Source organism: Acinonyx jubatus, chromosome B1 (assembly GCF_027475565.1).
Source record: "Acinonyx jubatus isolate Ajub_Pintada_27869175 chromosome B1, VMU_Ajub_asm_v1.0, whole genome shotgun sequence".
Classification (NCBI taxonomy): Eukaryota; Metazoa; Chordata; class Mammalia; order Carnivora; family Felidae; genus Acinonyx; species Acinonyx jubatus.
The window spans coordinates 12,837,691-12,856,412 of record NC_069382.1 but is presented as its reverse complement, the minus strand read 5'-3'; the positions used below and the strand labels follow the sequence as shown (position 1 = coordinate 12,856,412).

At 38.8% G+C, this 18,722-nt stretch overlaps 1 protein-coding gene across 15 annotated transcripts in view; it reads right to left on the bottom strand.

Annotated features, from left to right (window-relative positions):
• Positions 1-18,722, bottom strand: part of TENM3 (teneurin transmembrane protein 3) — a 1,268,347-nt gene that overhangs the window by 596,214 nt on the left and 653,411 nt on the right. The gene's annotated exons all lie outside the window — the stretch shown is intronic.

The window sequence follows — 18,722 nt, the reverse complement described above, 5'->3', positions numbered from 1 at the left end:
TTTCTAAGAAACAAAATGAGCGACCAAAGAGTCTCCCCGAAGGAAATGGGAGTGGGAGATAGGCCCTGAAGAACAGTGAGATTCAAAGCCGTGGCTTCTCAACCCTGACTATGTGTTAGAAACACCCGGCAGGCTTTTGAGAGTTAATGATTATGGCCAAGTCATAATTCCTGAGATTCTGAATTAATCCGGGTGGGGTGAAATCCTGGCATTGGTACCTTCTGAGAACCCTCTAGGTGATTCTGAGGTGTAGCTGTGGTTGAAAAGTCTTGAATAAACAAAGGGTAGATGGGGATACTCTGGTTCCCCAAATGAGAACGCACGGAATGGTAAATAATGGAATGGCATAGCATTCCCGTTCAAGGTGGTGAAGCGCGTTTGGAGGGAAAGAGAATACCGAGACTCTAGAATCAGTAGTCTGAAGTCAGGTTTTAGCATCCTGGGTCTTTCATTCACTTGTCTAGTCAACTAACTGGTATTTATAAAGGAGTATGGATGAGGTACAACGCACATTACTGATAAAACAAAGGAGAGCAAAGCCCAACACGGCCCCCAGCTTTGCGGGCTTTACAATGAAGTGTAAAAGGAAGACATAAAAGGGGTCTTGTGTTATGTACTGTTTTCGACAAGGAATGATGTGATCCTTCCGCACGCTTAAAAAATCACTCTGGCTGTGATGCAGAGACGGAACTGGAGAGAGGTCCGGATCGAATGCCAGTGGATCAATTAGAAAGCTAATGCGGGAGTCCAGTCCAAATGTCATGGGACCTTGGATTAGCACGGCAGTGGTGGAGACAAAAAGCGTATATGGTTTCAAGGAGGGATTCAGAAAGTTAAAAAAGAAAAAAAAAGTAAACGAGGCATTGTGGTTAACAGGATACAGGGTATGGGGTAAAGGAAATGGTCAAGGATGCAGCCATGAGTTCATCAATGGATACTCATGTCATTTACTGAGTCTTAGCCCAGCGGGGAAGGCTGAGGCTTTCAGGGAAAGACCACAAGTTCAGGAGCACCACAGACATCCAACAGCGTAAGTCAGGAAGTTTAATACATGTAGGAGAACCACAGGGATCTGCTGACCCAGGACTGTTCATACCAGTTGTGCCGGCATGCTGCCATTCAGTGCCCCCTTCCACTCCGCAAGTATCGCCATTTGGATGACCGATCATACGCCTGCCCCCGCCCCCACCCGCACCACGAGGAGAGGTTTCGAGTGGAGTATCATTGGAACCGCCTGCCTGCAGGTGATACTTGAAGCCATGGGAATCAGTGACATCACAGGGCTTGGGAGAGAGTGGACGCAATGAGAAGGACAGTAGGAAGTCTAAGGGCTAGTTTCTGAGGAACTCCAGTATTTGCAGGCGAACTAGAAAAAGACAAGACACCGTGAAGTGTCTTTGACAACACGGTGAAGAGAGACTGGCTAAGATGCGGGAGGCGTCGTCTTCTCGGGGGATGCTGCTGAGGTCAAAGGGCAAGGATGACCGGAAGTCCACACTGGGTAATGGCTCCTTATTTTAGCCCAGTCTACGTTTTGTCCCATTTAGAAAATAGGTGCTTCACCTCCATGATCTTAAATTCCTTCCTATTCCTGGAACACTTTAATGCTAGTAGACTAGAAGACAGTGCAGAATGATTTAAGTAGGTGGACAAATACTAAAATATAGGAGCGAGAGAGAGAGAGAGAGAAAGAGAGAGAGAGAGAGGGAGAGAGAGAGAGAGATGAACAATTCTGTTGAGAGAATCAAAAACACTTTCACAGAGAAAGGCAGAAAGGGGAAAACTTGTCTGGTGCATGGGGAAATAGCCAACAAATCAACAAAAGTACGCCGTGCATGAGAAACCCCACTGGGGGGTGGGCTTCGCGGGGTCTTGGCCAGACCATGAAGAATACACCCCGACTACCACGCTGAGGAGTTTGGGCTTCACCCTCCAGATAAAGAGGAGCCACTGTGAGTTCATGAGCACGGTGACATGACCAGATCAGGTTATTAGGAAGAATATTCCCCGAGGGCAATCTAGAAAAATGGATCAAAGAGAGGAGAGACGGGTGGCAGGAAGCCCAGTTGGAAGACATCATTCGTAATGAAGATGAGAGATGATGAGAGCCCAAATTAGGAAACTGGCAGCGAGGACGGAAAGGAGCGCTGGGTACTGACACTCAGCACAGGGAGAAATCAGCAGGATCTGATGAGAGATCAGAGGTGAGCAGGGAGCCGTGGGGCCGTCTTAAAGATGGCTCTTAAACTTCTAGCTTGTGTGATCAAAGAGGAGGAGGATGTGGATACAGAAGGGGGTAGCTGTGGTCCTCAAGCCCGAGAGAGGAGCCACCGAGAATACTGTCCTGGAAATGATGAAGATGGGGCATGATGGAACTGTCCTCACCCCACGTGGTCCTCTCTCTTCCCTGAGTTTCTGTGGGCTGTGACACTTGGCGTTCCGTCTTCAGATTTGATCCTGGCTCCATGTTGTTAGAAGCCCTGTCTAATTAGTGCATGTTTCTTTGGGGCTCCTGACATATACATCTTCTTTCTTTTTGCACCTTTCTCACAGAGCCTGAACCAATGTTAGACTCCTAACAGATGCTTAGTAAGCAATAATGTAATAAGGACGTCCGAGCTAAAAAAGAACACAAACAGCTACCTTCCATTACAGTCAACTAACATTTCAGACAAACGGTTACAATTTGCTTTTCAGCAAAAAATTAAGAAATCCACAGGCGAACTCATACGCCGGTGGAGACGTTTTTTATATTTTTTCATATATTTTTTAAAGAGACAAACAAGATACATCCAAATGCGAAGTGATTCTGTTAAACAGAAATATTTTTTTTCTACACTCAAGTTTGTTTTGTAATTATTTCTACTTCATGTATCAGTATATTGTCAATGCATGTTTTAAATCTGGGCACCAAATTTCTGTGAAAGTTTCCTGGGCGTTATAATTTATATGAAAGTAATTTTATAAATATAGAATGGATATATGCAATTTATATGTTTATATTTTATATTTATATTATATAATTATTATTCTGTAACACAGAATATACATTTTACACGCATATGTAATTCCAACAGTGATGTGGGAAGAAAGTGACTGTTTCGTTTCATCTTAAAAACATGAACCGGAATATACTTAAAATGCTGACCCCGCCAAAGCAGGGTTTTTTTTCCCCATAAAATATCCCAGTTATCTGACATCCTTAGGGAATGTGTCTTCGAATAAATTTTAGGGATGAATCTTATGCTCCTTGAAATGTCAAAAAATCTTTTCACCCTTTTCACATAAACGTTTGTAAAATATCACACACGCTTTGCCCTCTTTTGTTTAAGTGACTCTGGCGGCACGATGAGCGTTCACCACTCTAATCAGGGCTGTTGTGAATGCCGCCTGGAGGACAAGCCATCGCACGCTGTCACTGTCCTGGCCGCCCACAGCCCAAACCTGAACCGCGTATTTCGCCGTCTCCTCCCCTTGAACTTACCACTTCGAACCAGCAACTCGGCAGGTCGCAGAATCAGTGTTGTTAAGGATTATTCGTTAATTAAGAGAAATATCCCAGGTGACAGCCCAAGTCAAGAAAAGAAGGTCACAGCTTTTCGTTATCCTTACCCAATTTAGAGAGCTGAGGTTGCAGCAGCGTGACTGCTGGACGAGCGGGCGTTACTCTTGACGCACACACATCCACACGCGCGCGCACACACACACACATATCCTCTCGCACTGCACACCTGACACTCCAGAATCCCTCTGGAGAGAGAGGGATCACCCCCACGTGGCCATCTTCACATCCACCCCACAGGTGGGCACGTGAGCACCCCCGTATTTGAAGATTAAAGTAACCAAGCGGCACAGTGGCACCTGACCTTGGTCTCCAAATTTGACTCCAAAAATCTCCATGAAGCCGCGATAGCGAACACGATGTTCGCTACAGGTGCCGGCGACAACCACACCTGTGACCGCGGCCACCACCACCGTGCGGGGTCTGCCGTGTTCAGGGCATGGTACCAGCCTCTTGACAACAGCAACGTCTCCAGCCATTAGTCCCAATCCTGTTGTTCAGATGAGGAAATGAGGCTCAGAGACGGGTTGGCTTCACCCAAGGTCACACAGCAAATACATGACAGGAATGGGATTTGAGCAAGTAGGTTTCAGAGCCCGACTCACTCAGCACTAGACAATGAGAAACAGTGTGCCAAGGGAATTTAAGTGTTCTTTCTATTCAATTAATGTAATGAGTATGACCTAATCCAATATGTCATGTTTAACTTTGGATTTTCCTTTTATATAGGATTTAGTATCTGGATTCAGGGAATATTCAAATGCTAGCAGAAAAATGTATTAGCTATAGCTTGCTGTTGGAGTGCCCCCAAATTACGGGTGTAATAAGTTATCAAGAGCCTGGTATATGCACTCCCTGGTGGGCAGAAGAGGGGGATACGGAGTGAGGGATCTCAAGTATCTGAGCGAAGGTCGAAAGGCCGGGTTATAACCACTACCGTCACTTAACCCTTTCCTGACTTGGCACACGAATAGTACTTCTTGAAGGCGTGCTGGCAACCTGCGTTTCTGTTTTAAAGCAGGAAAAAGTGTACTACAAACTGCAAACATTTCTTTTTTTCCCTCCAAAATGGGTAGAAGAGGATGACATTTAAGATAATCCACAATCTGGGCCCCAGCTCTCTCTCCAAGCTCATCACAGATTTTGCCACGGGGGATCCTCTGCTCGGTTCCTGCTGCTCACCCACGATCTCCAAAAGGCATAACGCAGATCTTGGCATCTATATCACAGGTTGCAAACTGGGGGCCCAACTGCCAAACCCAGCCTACATACGTGTTTTGTTTTCTCTGTGTGTTTTGTGCGTTGCCTTTTTTTTTTTTTTTAAATGAGCCAACATTTAAAAATCTCGAGATTTCACATAATTCATATTCTGGCATTTCTTAAAAACTCTTGCAGTCTGGTAACACCGTTTCACCCCCACGTGGCAAGAGCCAGTCTAGAGGTGTGATGTGGTGTTTTCTTTCGGAGGAAGCGTGCGTCCCTGGGTGCTCGGTTCCCATCACCCCGCATCTCCAGCTCCAAGGCTACGTCAACACCATTTATTATCCAACTTGCTCTGCTGTTTTTCTCATAGTAAGGAAACATTTCTCTGTGTCTCTTTCAAAAGTGGAAAAACGAAAAGACAAAGAGAACTACATATTTTAGGAAATACGAAAGAATATACATCTACCCAGGAGATACAATGCGGTATGTAACTAACCCGGCCGATTTCAGGTACCTATGTCACCTGCCTCCATTGTTGTCACCTGCTCACAAATTTGCCGGGTGTGCTGGGGTTGATTTCTGTTGCTCACGTGGCTTCCCTGTCTTGGAATCCTCTTACCTCCCCATGTCAACTGTTTGGGTTTGTTTGTTTGTTTGTTTGCTTGTTTGTTTTTCCAGCGATCGATAGTCTACACCCGTATCTTCTGTCCTCACTGAAAGGCTGACCACTTTTTGCGGGAACTACCTATTTAACATGAATCGTAGGCAAGCTTAAAATAACAAAATAAACACTTTTAGAGTCTCTGTGGTCCTGGGGGATGACCTGAGTCCAGAGAACACAAGCCTTTGGTACAAAGAAAGGAGCTATTCTGTAGTGAGGACATTTGACATTGACATGGAGTGAGGGAAGACTTCATTCCCACATCAATTATTTACCGATGGACTCCTCAGGGCCAGGCACTGTGCTAGAAGCTGGCAGTACTGAGAACAGGAGAGAAGGGGATCTGTCTTCACAGCGCTTTTGTGGGTAAGCTTGCGACAAACATTTGGCCAAGTTCTTCCACAGGGAAGGCAGCAAATGGCCAACCTTTGTTCTTCCCAGGTCCCTGGCTCTTCGTGCCCCACCTTGTCGGGCGTCTGTGGCCACGTCTGTGTGGAGAAGTAGAAGGCCTATGTTCTGGTTCACTTCGCTATCTGTCTTTTTAAACACTTGTGAGCCCCGGGGCACTTCTGTTGTCCTCCGTAGTTACCGCCTTGTGTCCTTTCCAACATCCATAGAGTTTCAAGGCTCTGCTAATGTCTGTAGGCTGCAGGAAAGCTGCATGCCGGAAGCCTTAGAGTCTCTACTCTCTGCAGTTGTCTGGCATTCCAAAGATCCATGGGCTATTAGAGTACAATCTGACCAAAGCAGTAATTCCTCCAAAACCTCTTTCAGCTTTCTTAATAACCTTAATGACTGTCAGTTATCTTTTAGATCACGCCTCAACTAGAAGCGAAAACTTCCTGGGGGTCTGAGATCATGTCTGATTTCTCCTCATCTTCTCCAGGACAGTCACTTGGACACAGAACACTGACAAAACACTTGGGGTTTGATTTAAACATATTGGGGGGGGGAATGTGGAAGTGAGGCACCCATTAAAAATAAAGATAGGATTTCAAATCAGGGCAGAGCTTTTACCACATCGAGACAGCCCCGTAACTTTTACTGGTTCAATGGCAGTCACTCACTATTAATTTCTAGTGTATTAAATGTAAAAGGGGAAAGATTGCAAGTTTGGACTGGTAAGTAGTACATTTCTTCCCCTGAATAATTCTCAAAAGCTTTCCTGAAACTAAGGCACTTTTCCTATTTTGGCTTTACATTCTGAATACCCTTCCCCACAATGAATATGCTTACATGAAAAGGAGCAGAAAAATCGTGGACTGTATATAGGTCTATCTTTTCCAACTGAAGCCCGATTTACCCCACCCCTCATCCCACCTTCCTTGTACTCCAAAGAGTTTTTTTTTTTATGTTTATTTATTTTTGAGAGAGAGCGAGCGGAAAAGGGGCAGAGAGAGAGAGAGAGAGAGAGAGAGAGAGAGAGAGAGAAAGAGAGAGAGAGGAATACACAGAATCTGAAGCAGGCTCCAGCCTCCGAGCTGTCAGCACAGAGCCCAACGTGGGGCTCGAACTCACAAACTGAGATCATGACCTGAGCCGAAGTGGGCCGCTTAACTGACTGAGCCACCCAGGTGCACCCCCCCCCACCAAAGAATTTTTCATCAGGCAACAGATATCCTCTAGAATCGCAAATGAAAGGAAAACGAAAATTGTGTTCATATGCAACATCTTTGACAATCTGCTAAAAGTACCAAGTATTGAACTCAATTTTCTACGCTTTTCTAACCACAGAAAGTTCCTTTACTTATCCCTGGAGATAGCCAATCCCATTGCCCACAGAGATGGAAAAATTCCAATAGTATAAAAGAGAAATATTATAAATAATGAAGGCAGGTTATCCTTAAAAGTTGACACATTTAACGTGTCTTAACACTTCCTTATATATAGCTAGTTTCCAATTTTGTTCTATAAATAATATTCATGCAAGTAAATACGTTGAATTTTCTCCAGAAAGCACTCTCTCTAATTTCTGCAGGGTTATATCACTGTACATTTGTTAAGTGCCCATATGACATCAATCATTCTCCAACTGGGCACATGCAAACAAATGCAAGAGATTAATACATCTCTCTCTACAATGTCATGTTTTAATGGGTTTTTGAGAAGTGAAAAAAAAAACTATCATATTTGGTTTAGTTTAAATTATGACCTTCACTGTCGAAACATGACCCGCAGAAGTGTGGAAACCACTTGACTCAGTGGTACTGAACCCCATAAAAATGTACTTGTTGTAGAGAAATTATTAAATTTTTAGTAATTTTTATTGCTTGCCATCACTGAAGCCAAAGTTGTTGTGTTTTCATTTTTGCAATTCTTCCTCACAATGCTTGACATAATGATTTGAAAACTAATAGAAACACCCAGGGACCTGTGATTGCCTGTCGTGCTGCCCTTTCGTCTTCCTTTACAAGCATATAAAGGAAGTGAGGTGCACAAAACACATGTATTTGTAATTACATTTGCAAAAAAAAAAAATCCTCCAACAGCTGTGGACACAGCAAAGATTAGTATCTGGTAGTGGCTTGGAATAATGAAGAAGGAGATTGCCAGGGTTCAGCTACAGAGCTGATGAAAGATAGGATGAAAACCCTGCTCTTCAAAATCCTTAATCTGTATTACTTTTACACGTGAAATTAAAACACACATATTGTAAGAATTTAAAATAGGCAACATGATGAACTAATGGTTTTCAATCATGCAGTGTAATAAGCCCTGTGTTTTCGTAGTAATAATCAATTGGAAATATGGACTGATGTCTACATAAAATATTTTAAGGTCTTAATTAAATTCTTCTAAAACATCTTATAAAGTACTTGAAACTTAGTTACATCCAGTAGTTTCCAGGTAGTACTGTTCATTTTTTAATCTCGTGTTTATACCAATTATAAAAGCCTAGAATCTTTGATGATGGTTTACATAATCAATTGTTATATGAAAGTGATCATTAAAAAAGCAGTATTTTAAAATAGCTTTTCATAAATATGTTCAATATAATGATTAAGAATAAAACCAATCTTTTCGACTCATGTATCCTCCACAACAGATATACCTATTTATGCATGTATAAAAGTTTAAGGGGATAATAACTCAGAACGGTCTTCTGAAATTTATGTACTATGATTCAATGAATAAGCATACAAAAACTAGAATGATTTAAATTGTAAAAAAAAAAAATGCACCTACTTCCAGACTTTGCAATTTTTATAATAAACTTTGCTGCTCTTTTTAAACTTTTAAAAGCTAATGTGCTCAGAAATAAGAATTCATTTATTAAGGAAATTAATTGCCTATCATAAATTATGCTTTTTAATGAAGCATCACTGTGTTTTATAGTTAAAATGTCTCAATTAACCAATATTTGATATTTGATGTTTTAATAGGATGAATTGACCATTCAATTTTTAATATATTTCTTTTACTAAAAAAAAAAAAATCTCCCTAGAACATGACACATTTTTATCATCCTCTTAATGCTTTGCAAGAAATTATTCATTCTAAATGGCAATATAATAACATAACAGAATATCCATTCTTTTCTTAAGAATCTATGATAAAACCATGCTACAATACGCTCACTTTTTGCATACACGTTCACAGAAAATTAACTAATAATATGTGAAGGCCTCATGTTTATATGCTATTATTTCTGTCTCAAGTTGCTTTGAATATTTCTAACATGGGAAAAGCTTACAAGGAACTTCAATCAGGCCACAGACCCTGCAGACTTTTCTGTGTAGACAAACCACTTAAATGACTGAGTACCCCACGATAATCAATTCACTTGTCATCTGGCATAAATGTAAAAGCGTCCTTCCAAACTTTTCAGGCTTCCTTGTTTTGTATCAAATTATTAACCTCTGGATTTTAGGAGTTGGATCTATTCATGCCCAAAATTTATATTGAGACTAAAATTCTACATAAATATTTGATATAGGAAAGGAAGCAATGAACTTTTTCAAGGAAATGAAATGATGGCCAAGCCAGTCCAATGCTACTTGATAAAACTATTGTGTAACAGATTCTGGGATCACAGATTTAGGGGAGAATGCATAATCCTTCATCAAAGAGTGGCAGCTTATCCACAAAGCTTCCTATTCCTGATGGGATATTCTTTTAAAAGTAATAACGAGGACTTAAAAACTATGTAACACTCTTCTACCAAAATTAGCCATTTATACCAACGCTTCTTAATCCTAAAGGAACCAGAACCTCACCCAGAAAGCCTTAAGATGCTTTCCTTTGGGGGAAAAAAATACATAATGTGTACTAATAATTTACATCTATTCCTAAATCAAATGCTACTGTTCCAGACTTTAATTAAGTGATAATACTGGAAGGTACATTAAAAAAGAAAGAAAGAAAGAAAAAGAAAAGGTAAAAACAAAATAACAAAAAAAAATTAGAGTCCCTAGAAGGCTTACATTAATAACAATTTCCAAGACTGAGAACTCCCAATACTTTGCTTTCTTGAACATTTAAGATTTTTAACGTGCGTTATAGGCTTTTCAAAGCTCAAGTGGTAATTATACAACCAATTCATATACCTTATGTCACATTTAAATGAAATACGTGATACATTAATGATTTGTGTTAAGTAATTCAGAATTACCCTGTGCTGATGGCTTAATATGAAACTCGCCAAACTTGGTATGTTAAAATTCCTATCTGAAGTACAATACAGTTTTAAAAGCTACTGTCATCAGATGATGTGAGCCGAATCAACTGATGGCATCTCTTAAAACAAGCACTAGGTCGTCTCCTTCAGACCTCTCCTTTGTCAAAATCTCAGAAAACACCTGCACAGTGGAGATGAAGGATGTTATTGGAAAGAGCAGATTTTATACAAAACTTGAGGTAGAGGAGATTAGACTTCTGCCATGGCTATGAGGGCTGACCCAACTTGCTATAAACATGGTACTTCAATGAAATGCAAGATAATATGAATTTTATTGAGAATACTTTAAACCAGAAAACGAATAAATGATGCATCTTAAAATATAGCTATCATTTGACAAATGCATTCATGCTGTGTGAGTTAAGCAAAATAATATTAGTATCTCATTCATCTTACAGTTTTGTAATAAATAAAATTTTGGTTATCTGTGTGGATAATGCATACATATGTATTAATAACTAGTCTCCCAGTATCTGGAGTATATAAAATGGGATAGTTATTACAGCATTTTATGGTTTCTAAGAGCACTAGACCTAATCATCGTAATTCCTATTAGGTTCTTTAAAAACTTATATTGGAGTCGGTTTATGTTTTGATTACTAATCTATTTAGATTTCTTAATTATGGATGATAGAGCATAATATCCATTTAAACAAAGAATGTGAAGTTCTGATTAGTGGAACCAAGTAAAAAAAAAAGCCGTAAGTGTAAATAATTTAAATTATTGACGTCTAATTATTTACATTATCGGTAAACCAATATTTGAATTTGAAAATATAAAATACAGACTTCTGTGGAACACTGCATTTTTAACTACAATGTATTGTGCTTCAAATCCTGTATGAGTCATCTAAAAAATAAGCTTAATTTTTAAATTCTATCCTTTGCAATGATTTATTTTCCTTTAAAGGTGAAACACTATACATATACTATACCACCTAACACCATACAAATGAAAACATAATATTAAAAATCCTATCACAATCAAAACACAAGATAGAAAACACTTAAGAAGTTTTCTTTTCTGCCACACATATAATGTTAAAATCAGTAACAAAGAAAAAAACCTTATTGGCAAATCAACTTAACAACTGAGGGCTGTTTATAAAATATGTTTATAAAAATATTGTTTATAAAATTTTTTGAAATACCACGTTCTCATTCAGAGACTGTATCCTCTAGGGCAAAAGTAACCAGTAAGGGAGAATTGTGTTTCATTTAATTTTTCAATCACAGGAAACGTAGAATAGGCTGTTTCTATTTGGCAAGAAAAAGTTATAAGGGAGCATAAAAATTACTCTGAAAGTGAGGATTTAATTCTGGTTTGACAGGCACACATTACCTACTAGGAAGAGCTTTAACTTTTGTTTAAATTGAAATTTACTTTTAAGTGGTTGAATATGCTCACGGCCTCATTTAAAAAAAGAGTGGTGGAAAATTAAGATCGAAATATCAACTTAGAAATATATTACAGACAGAAAACGTCTGTTCTGTTTTAATTCGAGTGATAATACCCTAGCAAAAGTTGCCTTCAACCTTCACCCCTTTCTGAACCCAAATTCACGGACAGCTTTGTAAAGTAACAAACATCTTTTTTTTTGCTGGAAGGTATGAGTATTTTCAGGAACTTTCTAATTCTCTAGAAATGTTTCTTAAAGACAACATGAAGAAGATTAATATTTCAGTTAATTTGATTGTGTCAGGTTATTCTCCAACTATTATTGATGCTATCATAAAATTCAACAATACTTCTGTAAGAAGAATGCCTTATTTTTGTGACAATCCTGAGACGAAATATGGTTATTACTAACGCTCTTATTCCTGTTTTATACTATAGTGAATCACTCTTGTGTGTTTATTTAAATTCCTAGATTAGTTATTATTTGCAGTATTTTTGCCTACATTTATTATTCTCATCTTATCATGACATACAGTTTAAGTGAGAAAGTTTACATTTTAAATAGTCATTTCATTTTTGCTTATAGGTATAGAAAAACGTAAAACACTGTTCAAGATGTTTTTTTGTTGTTCTTCAGAGGAAAAAAAAAGTCGGATTTGTTCTTCAAAAACTATAGGTCTGACAGCTTTCTTTAGCTGGAAGTTATTACAAATTCTGAAAGAAAGAAAATTTACAGCTGTCTTCTGGCTTTCATAATTATTTTAAATGACAAGCCCTGTGCCAGCTTTTTTTTTTTAAGAGCTATTTAAAAAGGACCAGTCCCTTGCCAAGTTTTCCCACCTACATGTTGACAAATTTCAAAATCTCTGATAAAGGTATTAGCACAGATGTCACATTTTAAAGGAGCCCTTGGTAGACAGAATAAACAAGTGTCCTTTTCAATAGGATAACTTTTATATTACCCAAATATACATATCCCAATATTACCGTATTTGTAAGTGCCGCATGCAAACCCACTAAAATACTTTATGCAGTTCTCATAAATTAAATTAATTTCAGTGCTGTCTTATCACTCTCTGCATAACATACCTTCCAAGGTGCAGTCCAAGCATATTAGCTGCCCTAAGGTACCACTGTAGCACAGAAGCCAAATGCCGGACACAACAGGGATGCTACAACTTCCTGGGGGAAGAAAGACCTCTCTTTGGAAACGCCCCTGTTAGCAGAAAGACACCTCACTTCCTCGCAATGATAGTGGCTCCACAATTCTAATCGTGCACTATTCGTTGAGCTTAACTGAACTCAAGATGAAAGAATCCACTCTCATAAAAGAATATCTCTTTTTTTTTGTTTTTCTGGATAAAGCAGGGACCACAAATTCACGTCACCCTACTATTCAGACTGAAGGCAGCTAGTCACTACTGAACTGTTATTTCTTTCTAAATTGTGGCAATCTGAAGAGGAATTATCACAAGATTCTGTAAGTGTAACTAATAAGCGAAGAGATGACAGAATGACTAAAATATATTGATTATGAGCTTCATCTTCGGAGAGAAGTGACCTTGTAAAGTACCTCCTAAATGACCATTTTAAGTAATCAGAGTGTTTGTTTTTAAGTCTCTATATAAATTTGAGAATTATAAAATTGTAATTTGGTGTTCAGTCCCATATAAACAAATAGAGTTGTTAATAGATTTTCTTTCCTCTGACAATATGAAGACCCATATACAATATTTGGAATTTCTTCGATTAATTTTTAAACAATAGTGATGTTCACATTCTTGGATCTAAAACGCAAATACTGAAAAGCGAAGTTAATTTTCCCTTGTACTTACCCCATCGACTTGCAATGACCAAATCTGCCCTTTATAGATCGTTTTTTCTGTCAAACACACTGCTACATACAGAAAATGCTCAAAGGACCGTCACTCTTTATAAAAGATATTCATATTCTCTCCTCTTCCTCTTCACTTCTCCCGCACCCCCCCCCCTTTCTCTCCGTATCTCCTTTTGGTTTTAAGGCAGAGACCCACTACACCCAGTTATAAAATAGCTGCTTATTATTAAGTAATATGACCCCGCCCCAGGGCAAACCAAGTCACATCATCCCCACTCCTCCCCAGCTTCTGGAATTGAAGTAAAAAGTATTCTCCAATTCTGGAAAATACTTTATCAACAAACAGCATCTCACAATTACTTTCACGTAATTGAACATGAAACTACAGGTGTGAATATATGCACTTGTTTTTCCCAAGACACTTCCTTTTCAAAAGGGACAATCTCTTTTCTGTATGTTCCAGGGTAAGCCAGAGATGACAACAGATGTGGGGGAAATGATTTTTAAAACTGCCATATCTCTATAAGGGATCATCAACTCCTTACGTTACAGGAAAGAATATAACCGTAGTTTGGTAATGTGATACGCTATACTCCACGTACGCTCCTGAAACGTTCAAGCCATCTATTACCTCCTTCAAGTCTTGGAACTCAGTTAAGACTGCCACCTACCACAAACTTGTTTACAAAGTCAGTGCTACCCCAGTGCTAGCTTTTTTCTAAGCCTGCAAGAGTAGCAACAGGCCAGTAAAGTCTCCTTTTTATTATCACTTCATCATCATCATCGCCGTGATTATATGATATGGTTTCAATCATACACTCATATGACTTGTGAGTACATTCTATGATATTGACATTAATTTGCTCGGTGACTCATTCAAAGTAGAAAGAAGAAGGTTTCAGTAGATGACCATCTTTTACAGGAATTCTACATAGCTGTTCTAACAAACTACGGTTACCTGAGTTATTTAATCAAAACCATAAAAAGAAATCACCATTGTTTCCAATGAAGGACTCCTTGTATAGTTTTGGCGTTTGAAACATCTATATATCTTAGAGCACGTTTCTGCATTTTGAAGGTTTATATTCCAATGGGAGGCTAAAATGATGCTTTGAAAATGGCATTTTAAGCACATTATTTTAGCATTTCAAACTCTTTTATGTGAATGTTTTTAACTGGAAAAACACTAATTCAATGCAAATAATCTATCATTACAGTGAAAAAAAATTAAAATATAATAAACATATTTCCCACCAAAGTCTTTTTTTTTCCTGAAGGCAGAAAGCAATGCCACTGTGGAAACGTTATATTCCCTATAAAGCAGTCATGACGTCTTTATTTAAAAATCCTATAGACTATGGCTATATTAGAATACTCATCTATATTAATCTCACATTCTATGCTTTTAATATTTTATTTTATTGAGACTGCAAGCGTATATCACAGTAAACAATGTAATATGGACCAAAGTCCAAGAGAATCTTAATGTGGCCTTTCAAAAGAGAAGAAAAAGCTGATGAGGTTAAGACCAGACACCAGTAAGATACAAATGAAAATATTACAGTAGGGACCATAATATCCACTGAGTTTCCAGGTTTCCAAAGAGGATAAAGAACTACCTCCACATGCATTATCTTTCGTGTCAGGGTAATACCCACCACCTTATGAAATAATGTTACAACACACGTGCAAGATGTACATCTAGAATTCTAAGAATTCCTCGAAAAACTCAACGAGAACACTGATACAAACCAAAAAGGAAATAACCTCGCTGTAAAATGTTTACCATTTGTAATTCCTAAAGACCACAAAGCCCTTTGATGAACAAGAAAATACACCTGAGGCATATTGTATCTGGGGGGAAAAAGGCTATCTTAGTCAAATACGTAATAATGAATTGTTTCCTCATGCTTTATATAATTCTTAGAGAAAGTTCAAGTTGTGTCCCCAAAAGGATGTTTTAATTATAAGAAGCAATATTTTAAGACTCATACAAGCCATCACACTTATTTGGAAACAAATGACTTTTCAAGATGTAGAAGTATTACTATCAATCACCAACAAGTTAATTCTACATAATACGGCAGGTTTGGATGCAAACTGACCCACCGTGGAATGCTGTATCTGAAATTGATTACAACAGCACTCAAAATGAATGCAGCCCTCTAAACCACTTCTTTGCTCAGAAACATTAATCTCAATTAGAAGGAGAGCTTCATAATGGTAATGCTTGGTATAAAAAAGTAGGAAATAAATCAGTTTTTATAAGACACAATAATTAATCAGTTTTGAAACTTATAATTTTTTTTTAGCACAAAATGTCCATCAGGATTCTTAAAACAGCTGCTATCTCTAAAATAAGGGTTTTGAAGGTGGTCTGAAAGCAGCTTACATGACATAATTTTAAAGACTTAGTTATTAAAACTTTTAAGTGGCATTCCATTATTATGCTATCTTTTCAGTACACTTCTTAATTTTGAATGGGTGTTAAACTCTTCTCCTGACTACCATTCCACTTTATAACACAAATATGAACACTGGCTTTAGCTGAAAATTCAAAGGGATGTCTAATTGGGTGTGGAGCAAAGTTTGATAGCAAATTACTGTATCCTTTGCTGATATTTTCAATCGAAGTAAAGGAAGTGTGTTCTGAAAGTCAAAATAGACATTTGACTATCAAATAAAACACTGCATAGATAAGCACTGTGTCACGGAACGCGCCTAACAGGTTTCTACAGCACATCTTAAGGAAAAGGGCAGACAATGCATTAAAACCGCTGAAAACACTGATTCACGCAAGTATAATACCTTGATGACATTCCTCAGCCGCCCAGAAATTAAAAAAAAAAAAAATTTTAAGGGATAAATAAAGCTTAATAGAAAGAAGGTAATGTATTTACCACAAGGATCAATACTGATAAACAAATAAAGCTGTCTTTACGGTGCTTTTATATTAAACTATGGCTATCTTCAGGACTTACTTCCCAGTACGATTGTAGGCAGGGCAGACTTGAGCATTTCCAAACATGCTTTCACAGCTGTTCCAAAAACATCGTTCTTTGTACATCACGCTCAAAGTTGATCAAGTATTTCTGATAGGTCATCCTACTCCCAACGACAGCCATACGCTTTTGCCTGGTTTCTTAGTTGCTTGACTCTTTACAAAGAAAATAATGTTAACTCTTGGCTTTCAGAAGCAAAGCTAAGAACGAGTAGCCTGAACTTGCTAACTGGATTATTATTGTTCAGTTAGGTTTTCTTTCCGAATACATTTAAAACTTTTCGCTCTATTTAGGTGCTTTCTTTTATTCACAGATAAGCATCCTTATCTTCTTTGTCTTCCCCCTAATAAAGCAGGTTCTCTTTTTCTATCCAAAAGACTCATGACACGCCTACAAGATCATAGTAAGAAAAGCCTCTATAATTTACCTAAAACATTTCTTTCTAGAAAATAAACCCAGCCGTGCAAAGTGGTTCAATTTGGGGGGGGGGGGGAACAGTCAGAATTCTACTATAATTTTATCTGCTTTATTTTACGTAATTAAGAATCTTCATTAGGGTTGATATTCCTTGTCTATGAGTTGCTGACATTAATGCTATTGGCACAGGATACTAATAAATTCTTCAAATATATGAACCCTGGGATTGTGATTAGTATATATAAATACATTTCATAAAAATTGGGTAGCATATGTAAAAATATACCTGTCTTACTTAAAGGAATTACTTTCCCTCATAATAGATATTCTTTTTTAAATTGTCTACAAGAAAATATATGTACCACGAGCAAAAAGCAGTACCTTTGAGTAAAGAGGAATAGTCAAATTCAAATAAGAAAAAAGGCAAATTGTTAGGGAAAATGGAACAGGATGAGAGGTACAGTAGAATCCTAAAATACAAAATAACTAAACTCATTATAAACTCCTATCTTTGAAGAATTTAGGAGTAATTTGTGAATGCCATGACATTTTAAAGTGAGATTAGCAAGTCTTATTACTCAACTAACCTCTCACTCTTGGAGCAAGAATTAAATATTTGCTCTGCATTTAGAATCACAAATCGAAAGTTTCACGGCTCTTGCAAGAATTTCCTGTGTTAAGAAACAAAAGCTAGAAGTTTTAGATAATGAAGAACGTATTCAGGAGTCCACAAAGTAAGGTTGTGGGTGTATTTGTAAATTTTGTGTTTCAACTGAAATACTAAAATCTAGAATGAATTCTAATTATGCAGTTGCTCTTAATTCTAAACTCTGTTCCTGATATACTAGACAGACCACAGATACTTTTCCAGGTAGGCAACTGGGTGGAGAAGGGTACACAGCGTATTTTAAACAAATTCACTAAAGGAATCAAAGCCCAAGTTGTGTTCTGTGGCAATACTACCTTTTGGGGGTACTCTTCCAAGCTTTCCAAAGATGCCAGTCCTACCTTGTTTTTTTGTTTTCCTTTTGACAACAGAAAGGAAAGGTAATGCGTGAACGTATTTCTATTTCTACTGAGAAGACCACCCAGGGGATTCTGCCAGAGCCTACAAAAATGTTTGACAAATACATTGTCAGAAGATAAGAAGTAAGAGCACGATGAAGGGACAGTGCTGTTCTCCGGAATCCCAGCTGTCTGGGGCCCTGGAAAAAGTGCCTGGACAGCTCTCACCCTTTCACCTCCACTGCACTTACCCAAAAGTACCCGGAAACTTTTCTCTAGCTTTAAATTATAAGGACTACAGAAAACAAATGTACCTGCTGTATGATGAGGTAGAATCACCTGTGACCCTTTCTCCTCAATAAGCATTAGTAGCAGGTTACCGTCACAACTATTTTAAAGGTGAGGCAGTAAGAACGGAACCCAAAGTGCATTAATAAGGTGTTCGGCAGAGATCAGACACAACCCACCTCAATCTAAAATATCTGACGCTCCTTCTAACTGGTTGCAAAACACGATACAGCCTGCGATCGAGTTGCACATCCGTAAGCCTGCAATCTCTTAAATGCCCAGTTCAGGCTATTTGTTTGTTTCCAGCCCCATCCAGAGTTTCCGGATGAAGTTTCAGTCGAGAGCTAGCACTCCCCACGCCACCCCAGCCCCTCGTTTCCGTCCTTCTTTCCTTCCCAACTTGGCTCCCCGGTAGTTGAAGAAGCCTCCTTTCCACTTGCCCGGAAACTGGTGACATTTCAGGGCTTCCCGCTCGCTGGAGGGCCCCCCAAGGATCTTCTCAGATACCTTCTCGGAGGACGCGCCACAGAACTGGGGATCACCCCGGCCAGAGCAAGACTCCCTGCCCCCACGGAGCGCCCAGCCTCTGGGCTGCCTTTCTCGGGGAGCCCGCGAGCCCGGGGCTCCCCGGACCCGGAGCGCCGTGCCCAGCTCCTCCGGCGACACGCCC